The sequence below is a fragment of the Tamandua tetradactyla genome, chromosome 9 (genome assembly GCF_023851605.1).
Source record: "Tamandua tetradactyla isolate mTamTet1 chromosome 9, mTamTet1.pri, whole genome shotgun sequence".
NCBI lineage: Eukaryota > Metazoa > Chordata > Mammalia > Pilosa > Myrmecophagidae > Tamandua > Tamandua tetradactyla.
The window spans coordinates 27,596,628-27,617,814 of record NC_135335.1 but is presented as its reverse complement, the minus strand read 5'-3'; the positions used below and the strand labels follow the sequence as shown (position 1 = coordinate 27,617,814).

Here is a 21,187-nt window from a genome sequence, read left to right as displayed (position 1 = left end):
AGTGGGTCAGGGAAGAAATTACAAGAGAAATCAGTAATTATCTTGAGGCAAATGAAAATGAAAACACAACAGATCAAAATTTATGGGATGCAGTAAAGACAGTGCTAAGAGGGAAATTTATTGCCTTAAATGCCTATATCAAAAAAGAAGAAAGAGCAAAAATTGAGAAATTAACTGTGCACTTGGAAGAAATGAAGAACAGCAAATTAACCCCAAAGCAAGCAAAAGGAAGGAAATAATGAAGATCAGAGCAGAAATAAATGAAATTGAGAACAGGAAAGCAATCAAGGAAACCAACAAAACCAAAAATTTGTTCTATGAGAAAATCAATAAGATTGATGGACCCTTAGCAAGGTTGACAAAAAGAAGAAGAAAGAGGATGCAAATAAATAAAATCAGAAATGGAAGAGGAGACATAACCACTGACCCACAGAGATAAAGGAAGTAATGAGAGGATATTATGAACTATTATGTGCTAATAAACTAGACAATGTAGATGAAATGGACAACTTCCTAAAAAGGCCTGAACAACCAACATTGACTTGAAATGAAATAGACGACCTCAACAAACCAATCACAAGTAAAGAAATTAAGTCAGTCATTAAGAAGCTCTCCAAAAAGAAAAGTCCAGGACCAGATGGCTTCACATGTGAATTCTACCAAACATTCAAGAAAAATTTAGTACCAATCCTGCTGAAACTCTTCAAAAAAATTGAAGGGAGAGAAAGCTACCTAGCTCATTCTATGAAGCCAACATCACCCTCATACCAAAGCTAAACAAAGATATTACAAGAAAAGAAAACTACAGACCAATCTCTCTTATGAGTATAGATGCAAAAATCCTCAACAAAATTCTTGCAAATTGAATCCAGCAGTTCATTTTAAAAATTATACATCATGACCAAGTAGGATTCATGCCAGGTATGCAAGGATGGTTCAACATAAGAAAATCAATTAATGTAATGCACCATATCAACAAATCAAAGCAGAAAAACCACATGATGATCTTGATGGATGCAGAAAAGGCATTTGACAAAATTCAACATCCTTTCTTGTTGAAAACACTTCAAAGGATAGGAATAGTGGAACTTCTTCAACATAGTAAAGGGAATATATGAAAAACCCACAGCTAACATCATCCTCAATGGGGAAAAACTGAAAAATTTCCCCCTAACATCAGGAATAAGACAAGGATGTACACTGTAACCACTGTTATTCAACATTGTGTTGGAAGGTCTAGCCAAATCAATTAGACAAGAAAAAGAAATACAAGTCATCAAAATTGGAAAGGAAGAAGTAAAACTCTCACTGTTTGCAGATGATATGATACTATATGTCAAAAACCCTGAAAAGTCCACAGCAAAACTACTAGAGCTAATAAATGAGTACAGCAAAGTGGCAAGTTACAAGATCAAAACTCAAAAATCTGCTGTTTCTATACCATAGTAATGAACAATCTGAGGGGTAAATCAAGAAAAAAATTCCATTTACAATTGCAACCAAAAGAATAAAATATTTAGGAATAAATTTAACTAAAGATACAAAAGACCTATACCAAGAAAACTACAAGAAATTGTCAAAAGAAATCACAGAAGACCTGAATAAATGGAAGAACATACTGCATTCATGAATTGGAAGACTAAACATGGTAAACATGTCAATTCTACCTAAATTGATTTACAGATTTAATGCAATACCAATTAAGATCACAAAAACTTACTTTTCAGAAATAGAAAAAACCATAACCAAATTTATCTGGAGGGGCTGGCTGCCCAGAATAGCTAAAAATATCCTGAGAAAGAAAAATGAAGTTGGAGACCTCATGCTACTTGACTTTAAGGTGTATTATGAAGCTACAGTGATCAAAACAGCATGGTACTAGCATAGAGATAGATGTACTGACCAATGGAATCAAATAGAGTGTTCAGATATAGACCCTCTCATCTATGGACATTTGATCTTTGATAAGGCATTCAAGCCGACTCACCTGGGACAGAACAGTCTCTTCAATAAATGATGCCTAGAAAACTGGATATCCACTTGCAAAAGAATGAAAGAGGATCCATACCTCACACCCTATAGAAAAATTAACTCAAAATTGATCAAAGACCTAAACGTTAGATCTAAGACCATAAAAGTTTTAGAAGAAAATGCAAGGAAATATTTTATCAATCTTATAATAGGAGGCAGTTTCCTAGACCTTACACCCAAAGCACGAGCATTGAAGAAATAAATAAATAAATGGGAACTCCTCAAAATCAAACACTTTTGTGCATCAAAGATCTTCATCAAGAAAGTAAAAAGACAGCCTACACAATGGGAAACAATATTTGGAAATGATATATCAGATAAATATCTAGTATCCAGAATATATGAAGAGATTTTTCAACTCAACAACAAAAAGACAGCCAACCCAATTACAAAATGGGCAAAAGACTTGAAATACAAATGGCCAAAAGGCACATGAAAAGATGCTCAACTTCCCTGGCCATTAGAGAAATGCAAACCAAAACCACAATGAGATATCATCTCACACCCACCAGAATGGCCATTATCAATAAAACAGAAAATGACAAGTGCTGGAGAGGATTTGGAGAAAGAGGCACACTTATTCACTGTTGGTGGGAATGTCAAATGATACAACTGCTGTGGAAGGCAGGTTGGTGGTTCCTCAAAAAAGCTGAGTATAGAATTGCCATATGACCCTGCAATACCATTACTAAGTATCTACTCAGAAGACATGAGGGCAAGAACACAAATGGACATTTGCATACCAATGTTTATAACAGCATTATTTACAATTGCCATGAGGTGGAAACAGCCAAAATGTCCATGATCAGATGAGTGGCTAAGCAAGCAGTGATATATACATACGATGGAGTACTATGCAAATGTAAGACAGAATAATGTCATGAAGCAGGTAACAACATGGATCAACCTTAAGGACATTCTGCTGAGTGAGATTAGCCAGAAACAAAAGGACAAATACTGCATGGTCTCACTGATATGAACTGATATTAGTGAATGACCTTGGAGAATTTCAGTTGGTAACAGAGACCATGAGGAGATAGAAAAATAGCAGATATTGGGTAATTGGAGCTGAAGGGATATAGGTTGTGCAACAGAACTGATGTAAAAATTCAGAAATGGATAGCACAATAGTATCTAACTGTAATACAATAATGTTAGAACACTGAATGAAGCTGAATGTGAGATTGATAGAGGGATGAGGCCTGGGGGCACAAATGAAAGCAGAAGAAAAGATAGACAATAAAGACTGAGACGGTATAATCTAGGAATGCATAGAGTGTATAATGATAGTGACAAAATGTGCAAATTTAAAAGTGTTTCTGCATGAGGAAGAATAAAGGAATGTTAATAATGCAGGGTGTTGAAAATAGATGGTAATTAATATTTAAAACTTTAATGTATGTGTGAGACAAGCCAAAAATGTTTATTTGGTAAAGAAATTATATTTTGACTAGCGCATTTCCTAATATAACTTATGTGGACAGCTTAATCAAACACCATAGTAGGTGTAGGGCAAACCTTGTGTAGGGCATGAGATTTTGTAGGTTTGTCCAGAGTGATGCCCAAATAAATCCCAGAGTGATTTGAACAATGAGTAGGGAAGTATTTGCAGAGTCCTCTAGGGGAAATGGTGAGAAAGGGGGAAAATTCAACTTCCCCAAGTGGAGAACTCTTGATATCCTCACAGACAGTGGGGACAGCCAAAGCAATAGGCCAAACCTCCAATCTTGGGGTTGTTCATATGAAACTTAATCCTTCAAAGGATAGGCTAAGCCTACTTAAAATTAGGCCTAAGAGTCACCCCCAAGAGAACCTCTTCTGTTGCTCAGATGTGGCCTCTCTCTCTTGGCCAACACAGCAAGTGAACTAACTGCCTTCCCCTTCTATTCATGGGACATGACTCCCAGGGTTGTGGACCTTCCTGGCAATGTGGGACAGAAATCCTAGAATGACCTGGAACTCAGTATCAAGGGATTGAGAAAATCTTCTCGACCAAAAGGGGGAAGAGTGAAATGATACAAAAAAGCTGAGAGATTCCAAACAGAGCCAAGAGGTTATCCTGGAGGTTATTCTTATACATTAAATAGATATCACCTGTTTAGTTAAGGTGTAATGGAGAGGTTGGAAGGAACTACCTGAAAATGTGGAGCTATGCTCTGGTGGCCATGTTTCTTGAAGGTAATTGTATGATGATATGGCTGCCACAGTGTGACTGTGTGGTTGTGAGAGACTTGTGTCTGATACTCCTTTTGTCTACCTTATTGATAGACAAGTAAAATATATGAATTAAAAACAAATAAATAATAGGGGGAACAAATGTTAAAACAAATTTAGTAGATTGAAATGCTGGTGATCGATGAAAGGGAGGGGTAAGGGGTATGGCATGTATGAATTTTTTTCTGTTTTCTTTTTATTGCTTTTTCTGAATTGATGCAGATGTTCTAAGAAATGATCATGATGATGAATGGAAAAAAAAGCAAATATCCCTACTAACATTTATACTGACTCTAAGTATGCTCTTCATATTATTCATTCACACCTAGGTATATGAAAAGAGAGGATATATTCTAAAAATTCTCCAATTATTAATAAAACTCTCATCCTTAAACTCTTTGAGGTAGCACAAACCTCTGTCCAGGTAGCAGTTATTCACTGTATCAGAGTGGAAAGGACCCCATCTCAATAGGTAATAACAAAGTGGATGAAGAAGCAAAAAGGCAGCCTCAGAACCCTGACTCAGCTTCTATTAATGACCACCCCAGCATGCCCTTACTCCACCTTAGAGCAAACAGACTTGGCCCAGCTTGGTGTCATCCTCAATGAAGGATGGTTTTACCTAAATGATAAAGTAATCTTACCCCAACAACATGTATGGGAAGTTTTAACTGACCTGCATGACCAGTTTCATATCAACACCAAGCCATTAGCCTCTCTTTTATCCCAAACCATAAGTCATCCTAACCTTTATTCGGAGCTCCGGCATATCACTAAGATATGCTCCATCTGTCACCCCTCAAGACAAACTCAAACCAGCCCCCTATCCTTTCCATCCAGTAAGAGGACAAATCCCTGGGCCAGACTGGCAAACTGACTTTGCTAACTTTCCACTGATTTAAGAAGTTTAAATACCTCTTAGATTTTGTAGCTACTTTTTCACGATGAGTTGAAGCCTTCCCTGTCATCTCAGAAAAGGCTTCTGAAGTAACCACTATTTTATTGCAAAGCATTATTCCTAGGTTTGGTCTTCTTATGTCCATAAAATCAGTCAATGGCCCTGCCATTACTTCCCACATTACACAGCAAGTGTCTCAAACCCTAGGTATACATTAGCAATTTCATACCCCACGCCAACCCCAGTCATCAGGCAGAGTAGAATAAATGAATGGCATAATTAAAACACATTTAACTAAGCTAAGGACCCCAAACTCAATTGCCATGGTTTAAACTTTTATCAGTTGAGCTTCTCAAAATTCAAAGTGCCCCTTGCAAGCCCCAAATAAGCCCTTTTGAAATTATGTACGGACAGCCTTTATTATTTGGCAACCTCCATCCTCCAGTTTCGTCCTACGGAGACTACCTCCCCATTTTGACTCAAATTCGGGCAACTCTTAGGGATTATGCAAATAGCAGCCTACTTCAAGCTACCCAAAGCCCCAATAATCCTCATATAGTCCAGGTGACTATGTATATCTAAAAAATCTCCAACAAAAATCTTTTTTTAATGTCTATTGATACGACAACATGCAAGCACATACATTCTTAAGATACAAACATTCCATGCATGGTGTGCAATCAATGGGTCACAATATCATCACATAGTTGAATACTCATCACCATGATCATTTTTTAGAACATTTGAATCACTGCAGAAAAAGAAATAAAAAGCAAAAAGAAAGAACTCATACATGCCATACCCCTTACCCCTCCCTCTCATTGACTAATAGCATTTCCATCTATCCAATATATATATATATATACATATATATATAGTAAATTTTAACATTCGTTCCCCTATTATTTATTTATTTTTAATCCATATGTTTTACTTATCTGTCCATACTATAGATAAAAGGAGCATCAGATGTAAGGTTTTCACAATCACACAGTCACATTGTGAATGCCATATCATTATACAATCATCTTCAAGAAACATGGCTACTGGAACACAGCTCTACAGTTTCAGGCAATTCCCTCTAGCCTAATATACCTTAATCTAAAAAGGGAATATCTATATAATGCATAAAGAATAACCTCCAGGATAACGTCTCAACTTTATTTGAAATCTCTCAGCCTCTGACACTTTATTTTGTCTCATTTCTCTCTTCCTCCTTTCATCTAGAAGACTTTCACAATCCATTGATGCTGAGTCCCAGCTTATTCTAGGATTTCTGTCTCACATTATCAGGAAGGTTTACACCCCCTGGGAGTCATGGCCCACATAGAGAGGTGGAAGGCAGTGAATTTGCTTGCTGCATTGGCTGAGAGAGAGATAGGCCATATCTGAGCAACAAAAAAAGGTTCTCTGGGGTGACTCTTAGGCCTAATTTTAAGTAGGCTTTGTCTATCCTTTGTGGGGATAAGTTTACTATGAGCAAACCCCAAGATTGAGGACCCAGCCTATTGATTTGGCCAACCAAAATCTTTAACACCCTTTTGTTAAAAAAGGACCAAACCTAGTTTTACTCACCATCCCAACAGCAGCTAAATTATCAGGGTTAACATTTTGGCTTCACCTCTCCAGGCTTAAGCTGACTCAACAACTAGCCAAAATGGACCCTGACATCCTCACTAGCCAGACAAGAGACCTCAACCAACAATATTCATGCATGCCTACTGGGACACTTAAACTTAATGTGTCCAAGACCAGCGCCAGCATAGGATGAGTACTTCAGCCTGCCGTATCTGTGACCTGACATTTTTTATCTTTACATGAGTATTCCTTCTTCAGATAGAAATTTTAACTTCCCTAGAAGTAATCTACCTTAGCTTTTTCCCAGAAACTAACTTTACCCTAATTTGGTGGTGGAAATATCCACAGCAAAATAACTCCTCTTCCTCTTCCCTGCACTACGGTGTATTTGGTTCTCCAGCTTTATGAATGATTTTTCCTGTGCCTTCACATTCCTGTAATTAATCTCTAACAATCTAGCCTGGTTACCTATTGAAGGCCCTCTCACTCTGCATGCCTTTTTAGAATTCATCACTGACTTTGGCTTTGGGATTTGCAAGATTATACCCCTAATCAAATTATCTTATACTCTTTTATTCTCATTTTCCTAATAGCTGATCTCTTACTTGATTAGTGTCTTTCCACCATGTTACTCTTCCAACTTACAACATCCTTTTTTATAATAACACAACTACCTTCTCAGCTCCAACACCGATTTGCACCCACTATCCAAAAGGGTTATGCCACAACCCTTAACAAATCAGACTGCTGGATATTTCCAAAACCTATACACTACACTTCTCTCTCTCAGCCTTTCTGGTAAGCCTAGAAGCACTGTCTACAATAACTCCCCAATACTATGGACTTAAAATACTTTCTTTAGGTGATAAACCCAATTATAGAATATTTCATCAAGGTGTCATAATCAGGGAGCTCTGTAAAAGAGAACTAAAGTCCGAGAAAAACCGCAAGATGAAAGGCCCAGGTCCAACTGAATCAGTTCTCCAGCTAATGGACCAATCTTATCTATGCTTCTCCCACTAATCTTCCAGTCCCCAACTACCAATTTAGGACATCTTAATACTTTCTTTTGTAACCATACCCTAACCATTAATTCTCCTCAAATGGATACCTGACACCCTAAATAACTTCACCACACTAACTAATCAAATCAGTATTCTATTTTGGGGCATCAAGTGGGGTAACTCTACAGGCCAATACACTGAAGATATAATCTTATTACCTAGCTCTATGAGCAATACCCTGTTATTTGGGCTAGGAACCTGCTCAGGTCAACTTTTCAATCTAACCAATCATAATATCATTGGAAGTAAAATAATTACATCAAAACAGTCAAACAATCAAAGCCTCCTACTAACCCCCTGTCAAGTCACAATTCTTAACTGTTCCCACACTAAAACTAGAATCTGTAATGTAACAAAAGGTCCCACCAATTCAAATGCTAATGCTTCATTCACAAGAATACAAAAAAGAAACAACTTACTCCAACTCCTCTTCTGCATAGTACTATGTCAGGACCCAGTACATCAAACATCTCACCCTTGTAAGCCTTTCTATTCCCGCTATGTAAAGATAAACTTTTTATGGGATGGGATAATTTCAACCCCCAAGCTGCCTTCCTCCCTATTAACTCTCCCCAAGTCCAGCTTAAAGGACCCTCTTTAGCCCTTTCTGTGATAGGCATAGGATATTATTTCTTATGTGGAAACACAGCTTGCCTATTTCTTCCTGACAATTGGACAGGAACCTGTACTATTATTACACTAGCCCCTGAAGCCCAAATCTTAAAACCTTCTGAAATGGCTTCCTCAGGGCAAATTATCAACCATGGATCCTTCCTTGAAACTCATCTCAACAAAACTTTAAAATGTAACTATAGGGATTTGCATATCCATGGACACCACGACCCTACTCTAGAAAAACTAAGTCTAGATATTATATATCAAGGCTTTTTCTGGTTTGTCAGCATCCCCCTACTAAAATTCTCTATCTTAAATATATCCCAGATGATGCATAAATCATGGAATGCTACCATCCAAGCTTAAAAAGAACAAGATCAATCCTTAAATAGCTTAGCTGAAGTAGTCATACAAAATAGAAGAACCCTGGACATCCTAACCACAACTGTGGGAGGGACCTGTACAATACTAAATGAAACTTGCTCTTTTTACATCAATAATACAGGTCAAATAGAATAAAACTTAAAAGTATTAAAAGAAAATGTAGTTATAATAAATAATAACTTGGTGAATACATATTCATCTTGATTAGAAAACTTTCTTTCAAATTGTCTTTCATTCTTCTCCACTCCTTTATGAGATATTCTGCTCCTGCTTATTGGACTCTTAATTATCCTCATATTAATTTTCCTCTTAGTCCCCTATCTTTTACAGTGTCTGACTAAATTTGTTCACAGATCAATGGCAGCTGTAATCACCAGCAAAATTCTGAAAACATACTCCTGCTCCAACAGAAATTTGAAAATCTACCTCTGTCACCACAAAAACATTGCTATCAGCATTCCAACAGAAGGTGCCCAAAAATCCAATTAATAATGCCCCTACTCAATTTAAAGCAATCCCCCCTCCCCCCCGCAACTGCACCCATACCTAGCTGGAAGTAGCTAAAGAAAGAATACAACACACCTGCTCCTTCTAAAAATTGATTCAAACTAAGCTAAGGCATTAAACCCAAACAGAATCCCAATTTTGTTCAATTTTATTAAAAGAAAAAGGCAGGAATATCAGGTCTCAGAAAAAGAACTTTATAGGTAAAAGGGACTTTGGACCCAGGGGCTCCTCAGCTGCTTTTGCAGAACTTGATATGACTGAAAGATAAACAATCACAAGGTTTACAGCTAAGAGATGTTTGAGAGCCCCAGACATACAGTGCCTCAGCCACCAGAAGGTGAATGAAGCAAGAACAGATATGCCTATAAGATAAGCAACCATAAATCTATGGTCAAGACTGTTCTTGCTTGATAACCCCTATACATGCTGTTGCACATCACACACTCCCCTCCAGGTATGTTTTTTCCTTTAAAAATCTGACTCTCAGAAAGAGATCTAAAGCCATTTTTCTTTTCTTTCACTGGCAGGTTTTGCTGGCTTCCACCTGCCTTCTCCCACCTGCTTTCTCCCTGCTTTCTCCCCTCAATAACCAGTTAAGTTTTGACTCACTGTCCCATGTGGAATTCTTAATGACTCCATGCCTAACGCACACAAAATATGGATGCTTCCCAAATAATTGTGCTTAATGAAAGAAACTAAAGATGCTCAAGTATATATTTCATCATTGCATTCATAAATGTTCTAGAAGATAAGAACTAATCCAAAGTAACATGAGCAATTTCAGTTGCTACTTGGGAACAGGGTGGAAAGTGGAATTACAAAGGCACAACAGACAACTTTGTGATGATCAGTTTCTTTACTTTGTGGTGATGGTTGCAGGAATGTACACATTTTTCAATACTTATCAAATTTTACATTTTAAATAATGTTCAGTGTGTAACATTATGTTATATGTCATCAAAGCTATTTTTAAAATATGCAAATGAATATAGCAATAGGGAAGGACAGATAGACAGATAATGAAGTATGGAATCTCAGAAACTCCTGAAAATTCATCTGCCTGGAACATGGTCTCCTACTTTTTTTAAAGTACTTGAATGCAGAGATATCTTGCTATATTCTCATTGCAGGATGCATAATCCTACAAACCTCACTTGGCATGTCCATCTCTGCCTTGCACCCATTTCCGAGGAGCAGTGGAGTCCAGAGGTGAGGAGCACAGGTTCAGGTATTGGAGCTCACCTTACCAGATATGAGTTGTTGGGCATATCACACATCCTTCTATACTTCTATGTGCATTGAGATCTGTAAAATTAATATCAACACTTTCTTTGCATACTCCTTATCCATATGCAAAAATGAAATTGATAATGGGGTTAAGTGTCCAGCTCAGCCCAATCACATAATGAGAATTCATAGGTTCCTGAATGCTACTCATCTCCCCCAGGATACCCACAGTTGCTCTGGGCAAAGCCATTCTGAAGGCCTCCAACCCCAGAATCTGTTATATAGGAGGAGGACATGCAAATAGGGTTTCACCATCTGCTTATGAAAATGAGCCTTGCCCCAACCTTGCATCTCTTGGAGACAAGCCTAATCCTTGGATTCCTAGTTGTTCCCATCCTGGTACTGGGGTTGAACAAAGAAGATTCAAATGTGTAATTAACATATTAAAGTTGCTCAAGATTATTAGATTAAAGGAAATTAAAATTACAAATGCATACCACTTCCCTCCCTCCTCTAGAACTTTTAGTATCTAATATGTAATATCCAGAATTGGGGAGCATGTTGAGAAACTTGAAGACTTATGCATTTCAGATACTGAATGCCTATATGGTAATGAAATAAGATGCTGGATGCCAAATCTTTAAGCCAGCACAGTCATATAACAATAAGAATTCACATTTTCACAAATGCTACTATTACATTTGTCTTTCAGGTCACTCACATCTGTTCTGGGCATTGTCGTCTCTGAGGACAACCAACCACAGAATTTGTTGTATAAAATGATAAAATGCAGATTGAGAGCCTACTTCTGCTGATGAATAAATCCAGCTCTGACCTTGCAGCCCTGAAAACCAACCCAGCTCTGACCCTACATCCCTGAAAGAAGACCTCCAGTCCAGGAATTTCCAGGGGTTCTCATTTGGTGACTTAGTATGAACAGAATCATATGCCAGGAGTCTGTACTGAGCTGGGTTTTCTTGGTTGCTATTTTAAAATGTCATTTTCTGGAGAATATACTATATTGAATATGGCATTGGATATGACTAAGAGAAAGATTGAATGTATATACAACATTTTTTGACCAAGATATCTTTGTGCTTGCAGGCATCCCTTGGGAGGTGCAGATGTTGGAAACGGGGAGATTTAGCACAGCCTAGGGGTTCTCTGACACTCACATGAGCAGTCTCTGGATTCAACTTCGGTAACTACTGGATGGGCTAGGCTCTCCAGACTCAATAAGAAGTGCTGGAGTGGGTTGATTTTAAAGTTATCTAAGTACTAAAAGGCATGCAGATTCCATGAAGTGCTGGTTCACCTTTTCCAGAGACAAGAACAGGTTTTATATGTAAATGGGCAAACTTAGAACTGGTTCACAGCCATGTATTACTGTGTGAAATACATAGTGATCAAGAGTCATTGGGAACTCTGACTCAAGCCTCCCTTTCAGGGAATTGGCAGGGGGCTTGATTACAGGGACTGCTAAGGATCCACTGAATAAACTGTCCAGGCCCAGGGGCAGGTGGAGATGTGAGGTAGAGGGCTGGTTTCCTGTCAGTGTCTTGGGATTCCTCTGCTACTTATATCTTCCCCCATGGGATCACTCTTAAATTTTGATTCTGTACCTTCTATTGATGTCTCTCAATTGGAAAATTTTGCTGTAATAAGAGGAAACATTCTCACATTTTCACTTTAGACTCACATACAGAATTTCATCTAAGCCTTGCCTTATTGGGGGATACATCCATTAAAAAGGATAGAAAATGAGGCAGGGAATGATAAGTCATTATGAGACTCATCTGTTTGAGAAACTCCTTTTGTTTAGAATTCTTTTTTGTTTGGCCTGGTCTGACAGAATAAGGCATTTTCCAGTTCCTTCTGAATTAAACTTCTCTTTCCTCAAGCAGATTGTACTCAAGGTCTTGTCATGAGATCCTAATCTAAGAAGCTATGTTAGGGAAGAAATTTCACCCTTATATGCTCTCTTTCAGGCAAACTATGTATTTCTTGTAAGGGAAAACTGCATTGCTAAATTAAGTATGATGTATTCAGGAGCTGCAACTGGATAAGCTTTCTGAATTTCTCCCTATTTCATTATCCTGGGACAAGATTGACTTAAAAACTAAAGCTCAACACTGACAGTTTTTCCTGCCCAGGTGACTTCTGGAAAATCTCTGATGGATGACCTCAACACCATGGGGATTTCATGGACCATTGACCAGCTGGACAACTTTTGGGGTACTGAGAGATATGGTCCTGACTGGAGGGTCATGTAGTGGCCTCAGAAACATCATGGCTAAGCCTATCCCATCCTTTTTAAAAAAAAAATTTCTCAATCCGAAAGAGGAAGAAGGAAAATTGATGTACTCCTTATATACTGAAAGGTCAACTCCATCCTGGTCCAAAACAGAGGTGCCTGATCCCCATGGATCTTCCTTCGCAGGGAACATTCTTGCTGACAACACAAGCTCCTGTCTCTAAGGACAGATCCATGCTCCTTGAATTGGTGACATAATTGCTTCTACCTCCCTATACCAGGTACCCCTTAGACCTGTAATTATCACTAACTTCCAAGCATAGGACAATTGTTAAATAAACAATGAGAGCCTAGTCTCATTCAGTAGGTGGCCATAATAAGTAGTGAGGGCACTGACAAAACTGATCACACATGATTCCACTACCAAGGAACCATTCTCTTAGGATTCTTCTGAGCCACAACACCACCTCAGGTAAGTCTTTTCAGTCCAATATCTTCTCTCTCTCTCACACACTGCTCTTTCTTTACCTTTTCCTCAAGCTGATAGCCCATGCTCTTTCATGATCATAAATTTATTTAAACTTCCCAGAAGATTTTCCAAGGATTGTCAGTCTTTATATACCTTCATCTCTATACTCATTACTTTCTAACTCCACAGATTTTCATTAGTTCAGCTGCTTCCAAGGTAAGTATATTCTTCCTCATGCTCCAAAAGGAAGTGGAAGAGTTCATTCCTCCTTGATCCTTGATGCCGCGCCAAAATGATTATTCTACAACATTGTGGAGCCTAGTGTGTCTTTCTGGACCACACTATACAGATATTATCTCTGTGGGTTTCCACCTTTATCTCATCACTTCTCTCTCAGTGTCCTCTGATGATCTGATAAAAGTTGGAGCCTAATGCTCTTCATTATCCCCAAATTGTGCCATTGCCTGTGGTCACTCCAGTGCTAGTTTGAGTCCTCCTTTCCTTGCATTGCTGCCTCCACAACTTGTCCCATGCTAGTGATGTAACTTCTATATCCTGTGCTGTCCAGGCATATCTGGTTGTGCCTTCTCACACATTTTTCCTCTTGAATTTGGTGGACCTCCTATTCACCCTCTTTTCCAAGGATGACTGTCTTTACTGCCCTACACATTTGTTTCTATGTTAGTGATATATCTTCCATAAGCCATCTTCCCTAGGAATTTCAGGTCCTGCTATCTCACTCACATGTCCCTATATTATTGACATCATTCCCATACCCCTTCTTTTTCATGAAAGTCAAGTTTTGCCTTTTCATAAATTATCCCCAGTATTGTGATGTATGTCCCATTTCCCTTATTATCCAGGTACAGATGGCCCCACTACCTCATCTATTTATCTTTATGTTAGAAATGTACATTCTATCCTTCTCTTACCCAGATACCAATATGGTTTCTGCTTCTAATCTATATGACCTCAGAAGAGGTCAAATCTCCAAGTAAAGCAGCTTCAGCTCTGATGAACCTAAGCAAGGGACTTCCCTTCTGAGTACAATCCTGTGATTTAACCATGACTCCTTTCTATCCTATGCTGACCATACACTCATTTGTACCTCTGCTGTTAAAATCTGTTCAATCATATGCTAATAGTTATTCCTTAATATGTATGACCCATCCAGCATTAAGTAAAGAAAAGACAATGCAGACTGCCTAAACAATGAGGAAATTAATAATTTAATTGAGAGAAAGCTGAGATGTGAGGGTCTCCAGGTTGGTTACCCCAATGGGGCATACAATTGTGTATTTACTCTTCATAATTTAACATTATGGTACATCTGGTATGCCAGCTTTATCTCCAGTTGATGGCAGTCATTTACAAATATGGTGACACCATGGGCTACATGAAGATATGATAAAGGGCCATGGAGGGGGTCATTTCTTCTGAAGTGTTCTTCTGGAGGTTTAGGAATGCCTCAAGAGATGATCTCTCCAGCCTCTCTGGCCTGAACCATGTCACATACCCAGAGCAACACAAATACCTGATGGAGAAAATGAAATTACTTCAATTAGGCTGACCATTTTAACTTGTGAACTGATGTGAATCAGCTCCTATAAAGGCAATTATTTGAATTAACCTGTGGTTTTATAAGCAGAGGCCAAGAAGAAAATGATGCTGTTTAGAAGAATGATACCTTTTTCATCCTCTTAGAAGATGATGATCCATCTTAGAAACTGATATCTAGATTACCAATAAAAAATTTGTCATAACCTAAACTTAATTATCATCAGATCTGTATATACTAATTCAATGAAAATTCACCAATTATGAATTTACCAGCTATATTTCTAATGTTAGAAACTAGGCCTCTATGAGAAAGTGAAGCCAATATACATCAGCAAAACATAATTCAAGTGAAATGAATATTAAATAGGAATACTGCCCTGTTTCTTTGTAGAGTTAATGCTTTCATTTCTTTTTTCAAAAAGAATCCAATAAAAAATCAGTCAATGTACAGGTGCTGACCATGAGGCTATACAGGATTGCACAGGTGTGACAAGTCAGGGGCAAGAAGCGAATAGGTGATCCTTGTGCAACCTTGGTGGTCAGAGATAAGGGTTTGCATAAGCCTATTCTAGTTTTAATGGGGGATAATAATAGTTATGACAGTGAAACTAACATCTAATATGACTGGAGACCTATGAAGTTAACACTGATACTATTGAATTTCCCAACTGTGCTTGTTTGAAACTGCTGTGTACCTCAGAAAAGTCATGCTCTTTAATCCTCATTCAATATTGCTGGGTGAAATCTTTTTCATTGTTTCTGTGGAGATGTGACTCACCAAATTGTGGATGGGACTTTTTGATTAGGTGTTTTCCATGGAGATGTGTCTCCACCCATTCAAGGTGGGGTTGCTTACTGGAGCCCTTTAAGAAGAAACCATTTTGGAAAAAGCTTAAGTGCTGACAGAGCCCACACATACAGAGAACTTTGGAGATGTAGAAGGAAAACATCTCTGACGAATCCTTATGAAATGAGAAGCCAAGAAAGAAAAGCTAGCAGATATTGCCACTTGCCTTCCCAGCTGACAGAGGTGTCCAGAAGCCAGAGACCCCAGCAAACACCAGCCATGTGCTTTCCCAGCTAATAAAAGTTTTCTGGACAGCATCAGCCTTTCTTGAGTGAAGGTAACCTCCTGTTGGTGCCTTAGTTTGGATATTTTCATGACCTTAGAACTGCGAACTTGCAACTTAATAAATTCCCTTTTTAAAAATTCATTCTGTTTCTGGTATATTGCATTTTGGCAGCTTTAAAAACAAAAACACCAACTTACCTGTCTCTGTACCTGTCCCTGAGGATGGCTGCTGAGGCACTCCTGGTGGTTCCAAGCACCACTTGCAGCCCAGCCCTCTGCAGTCCACTCCCCTGTACCCTGCAGGGGATGTTTATATCTGGGCTTACCCTGACTTTCCATCACTATGTCTTGCACAGTAATATACAGTCATGTATTCAGCTTTCAGGCTGCTCAGCTTTAAGTAAACTTCATTCTTGGAGGTATCCCTGGTGATGCTGATTTGGGACTGAAGAGTTGCATAATAGTATGTGCTTCCACTACTTCTTATTTCATGACCCATTCCAGCCCACTTCCTGGAGAATGATGGAGCCATTCCTTATCATAGCTGGCTAAATAGAACCCAGAGCAGTGAAGCTGAGGGACAGGGTCTGTGAGGGCTCCACCAGGCCAAGGCCTGACTCCTGCAGCTGCTGTTGGGACAGGACACCTGAGGACAAGGAGACCAACAGAGAGTCATGTATTCAGAAGCATCATCCCCATTACCTTCAGGACTAAATCCTGAGACACTCACATCTGGGAGCTGCCACAAGTAAGAGGAAGAATCAAAAGGGTTCCACGTTCTTGTGGATGAAGTCCCTGACTCCCAGAAAATATTATCATTTTAAGTGGTACCTGAATTTACGTAATTGTGCCCTGTGGTTTCATCTGTTTGCCCATGTGGCAATTGTCATCTTAGTGTACGCTGGGAGAAGGAAGCTGGCTGTGCTCTAGGAGAACACAGTCTTCTCCATGGGGTGCCCCTCACCAAGACTAGATTCCTCTACTTCCAAGGCAGAAAATGCATTGAATGAGCAAGTTCAGGAGGCAGATGTGGCCAAGGACAAAGGATGGCTTTGGGATTATGGTTATTGTGCTGCTACTCCTACCATATATATATTATTTTTCAATGTCTGTGGAGGGTTGGTGTTTGGAGATAACTTCTTGTAATTTTGTTGATGTTTCTACACAGCAACCATGTTAAGTGTAAATTTACAGTAGAATGTCCAGGTTGTTAGTACCACTGCAGTTACTTGTATTGTTATGTCTCTCAGGAGCTAGAAGGAACCTGTCTGTCCTCATCTCTTACCATGAATGCAGGAAGAACACCTGAACAATATATGACAACAGTTATAGCTCCTGCCCCTGATATAATACACTTGTGCAAATTGGGCTTCTTAAACACTCACAGTCTCAGTATCCTCACCTGAAATTTTCCAAACTAGTTTACCCTCTGACTGAACCATTTTACATCACCATCCAGCAATTTATGAGTATTCCCATTTCCTCACACTCTCATACACTCTTATTTTTTATTAAAATATTTCATTATAGCCATCATAGTGGATGAGAAGTTGTTGTCTTGGTTTCCATTTCCCTAGTGACCAATGCACTTCATTGTTGTTTTGGTTTTCACTTCCCTAATGACTAATGATGTTGAACTCTTTTGATGTGTTTATTGGCCATTTGGAATACAGTATTTTGAGAAATGACCATTCAACCCTTTTATTAATTTTTAATTGGGTTGTTTTTTATTGCTCTTGAGTTGTAAGCATATTTGTGTGTGTATTTCTTTACACACATAGTATCTTAATACAATCCTCTAATCAAGAAACCAGATATAAGATTTGAAAATATGTTCTTCTTTCTTGTTAACAGATTTGATATTTAGAAGATTTTTGTTTTGATGATGTTCAGTTTAATTTATTATTTTACATTTTTTTCTTTGCTTTTGGTGTCATGGACTAAGAAAACTTTGGTTCATTTCCAGACTCTCAATTAACTTCTCTTGTTTTATAACTTATTCTTATATAGATACCACCATGTCTTGATTACAGTGAGTTTGAGCTAGGCTATCAGAACAGGAAGTGTGACTTCTCCAATTTTGTTCTGTTTTTTTTTCCCCCCACGTTGGGCAGGCACTGGGAATTGAACCTGGGTCTCCGGTGTGGCAGGCAAGAATTCTACCTGCTGAGCCACCATCGCACCATACTTGTTCAGGTTTTTAAGATTATTGTGCCTCTTGAGATTTCTTGCAATTTCTTATAAATTTAAGGTCTGCCTCCTATTTCTTCATAAAGGACATTAGGGATTAAAAAGGATTGCATTTAACGTGTAGCTTTCTTTGGAAAATATTTACATAAAAATATTTTTCTCTCAAATAATGTATACACGATATCTTTCCATTGATGTAATTCTTTATCCATTTCCTTCAGCAAAATTTCGTAGTTTGCATATATGAAATTTTACCTCCTTGACTAAATTTGTTATTATGTTTTTTATAACATGGATGCTATTAAAGATAGAACTGTTTCCTTAAAATATTTTTCACTTACTGAATTTAGAAACATAATTATCATTATTTGCCTGTTGATACTATATCCTGCAACTTACTGAACTTTTTAATTAACATTGTTAACTTTTATTTTGCTCATTGTTTGAGATTATCTTACTGCATGTTTTTATTTTGGGTGCATGGTCCAGGAATCAAGCCTGGGTCTCCTGCATGGAAGGTGAGCATTCTGCCATTGAACCACCTGAGCACCCTATCTTACTGAATTTTTAAGTTAACATTGGTAACATTTATTTTGCTGATTCTTTGAGATTATTATTCTTTGAGATTATAAAGTATCATATAATCAGTGAATAGAAAACATTTTATTATCTCCTATCTAATTTGTATTCATGTTATTTCTCTTTCTAGTGTTATTTCTCTGGCTAATATGCCAAGTAAAATGAAGAATAGCAGTGAGAAAGCAGATATCTTTGACGTGTTTCTTAACTTAGAGTGAAAGCTTTAAATCTTTTGCCATTGAGTATGATATTAGCTCAGGTGGGGGGTGTTCATAAATTCCCTTTATCATAAGGGAATTTCCCTATTCCTAGGTTTAAGAATATGTTTTTGGTGTCAAAAAATGGTGTAGGATATTGTTAACTGTTGATATGTCTATCAAGGGAGATGACCATGTATTTTTCCTTTCATTCCTTTAATGTAGTGAGTATTGTATTGAGAGATTTTTTATATCCTTATGTTGAAAGAAACCTGTATTCCTAGAATATATCCCACTTGCTCATGATCTATAAATATGCTGTAGATTTGGACAGCTACTATTTTACTGAAGATTTTTGCTTTTGTATTCATAGGGGATATTAATTTGTAGTTTTCTTTTCTCATAGTATCTTTTTTCTGGCTTTGGTATCAGGGCAATGCTGGTTTCATAGACTATTATAAGGTGTTCCATACTCTTCTATTTTGATAAGTTTGGGGAGGATTGTTAATTCAATTCTAAATGTTTGGTAGAATTCACCAGTGAAACCAGTCTCCAAGTACATTGCTGGGAGGGTTGTGATTAATAAATCAATCACTCTGCTTGTTAAAGGTCTGTTCAGATTTCCTATGTCTTTTTGGATCAGTTTTGGTAGTTTTTTTTTCTATTTTGTTGACATTCTCAAAGAAAATCTAAAGTTTCAGTTTTATTTATTTTCTCTAATAATCTTCTATTCCCTATTTCATTTATCTTTCTTTGAATCCCTATTATAAACTTTATAATTACTTTTGGTTGTTTGCTCTTACTTTTCTAGTCCCTTCTGTTCTAAATATAGGTTATTGATTTAAAGGATTTCTTTTTGAATGTAGTCATTTTATGGGTCCAACTCCACAGCTGCACCTGGGACAGGACACACACACACAAGGAGTACCAGAGTGAATTATGTGTTTGGATGCTCATCCCCATTACCTTTGTGTCTGAATCCCTGATACTCACATCTGGGAGCTGCCTCCAAAAACAGAAGGAACTACAAGGCTTTCTAGTTTTTGTGAGTTAGGGCCATGACATCCAGAAAGTATTTTCAAGGGTGAGACAGATACTGGATTTAGGTAACTGTGTGTGGCTACAACATGTAAGTGAATGGGTTCTGCGGTGGTGTAAGTGGTAATTTCCATGGGGGAGGTACATTTTTATATAAAAGTTTAAGGCAGGGAAAGGAGGTCCCTGTTTCTGGGGCACTCCAGGGAAGGGGATGCCAGCTGTGCACTCAGTGAACACAGTCCTATCCTTGAGACTCTGTTTTCACCTATCACAGTATCTCATGTTCCAGTCCAGAAAATTGCCTTAGAAAGCTGGTCAGGGTGGATTTCCCTTCTTCATTTTACTGATGTCAATCTGCTGTGCAATGTTATGTATGTATTTATAGTAGGTTGCATGGGCTGTTAGATATTATCATCCCTGTTTTCCAAGTTATTATTCACCAGGGAACCAGAAGGGATCTATATAAGCCCTCATATATGACCACCATGATTGCATAAGGAAAATCTGCTGCGGTCCTTTCCCTCATGTATCACATAGGTGGGGAAGTTCAATCAACTGCAGCCTAAGTATCCTCCCCCATATATTGACTGAATTGGATCGCCTTCTCTCTGAAAACTTCTTTCCTTCCTATTCTATCATGAACAAACCTTGAATGCAGCATACTCCAACCAAGATATTTAATAAGATCAGTCAAGTGATTTAAGTAATAAATAAGGTAAAGGACATACCTCACTAGCATCAAGACAAGTAGGTGAGGCTGTGACCTGAGGTGAACATGACTCTACCTGGACTCTGATGTCATCACTGGCAATGGCAGAATTTGGGTATTCAGAAGAACATTAGTCTCCAGGTTGCTAGGAATTCCTGAGTTCCTGTGAATACTGGTTAGAGAAGACTGGGATAGGAGTGATGAGAGGATATTTGAGACACTAAGCAGTCATGGCTACATGGAATAAGGCAGGACCACATATTACACTCTATGTGGCTGGAGAACAGTTAAATTGATGTAGAGACAAGAGACAATAATGCAATGAATTTGACCACTTTCAAAGCGTGGAGTAGAAGAGCATACTTACTTGGGAGGATACTGGACTGATGTTACTTTGTGTACCTCATGAACAATCTGAACAAAAGTAGGGAAAGAGATATGAAGAGCACTCATTCAGGAAATGACCTCAGAAAGTATACATAAATGTGGCTGATGTGGCAGGAGAAACAGCACGAGCACCATGAGTGTGACAATGCAGCAAAAGAAAGACATTTTCTGCAGGTTGTGCTAGTTCATAGGATACCATAGGAATATTCTCTTG

The 21,187-nt window shown here is 38.1% G+C and overlaps 1 long non-coding RNA gene across 2 annotated transcripts; it reads right to left on the bottom strand.

Annotated features, from left to right (window-relative positions):
• Nucleotides 1–14,462: 14,462 nt before the first annotated feature.
• Nucleotides 14,463–20,989, bottom strand: LOC143646869 (uncharacterized). 2 transcript variants are annotated; one of them, XR_013157692.1, is made up of 3 exons: nucleotides 20,954–20,989; nucleotides 16,072–16,519; nucleotides 14,463–14,775 (listed from the first exon to the last, which is right to left on the bottom strand). It is a non-coding gene; the product is annotated as an uncharacterized LOC143646869 (long non-coding RNA). The 2 variants fall into 2 exon arrangements; XR_013157691.1 differs by lacking the exon at nucleotides 20,954–20,989 and adding an exon at nucleotides 20,606–20,760.
• Between the last annotated feature and the right edge of the window lie 198 nt (nucleotides 20,990–21,187).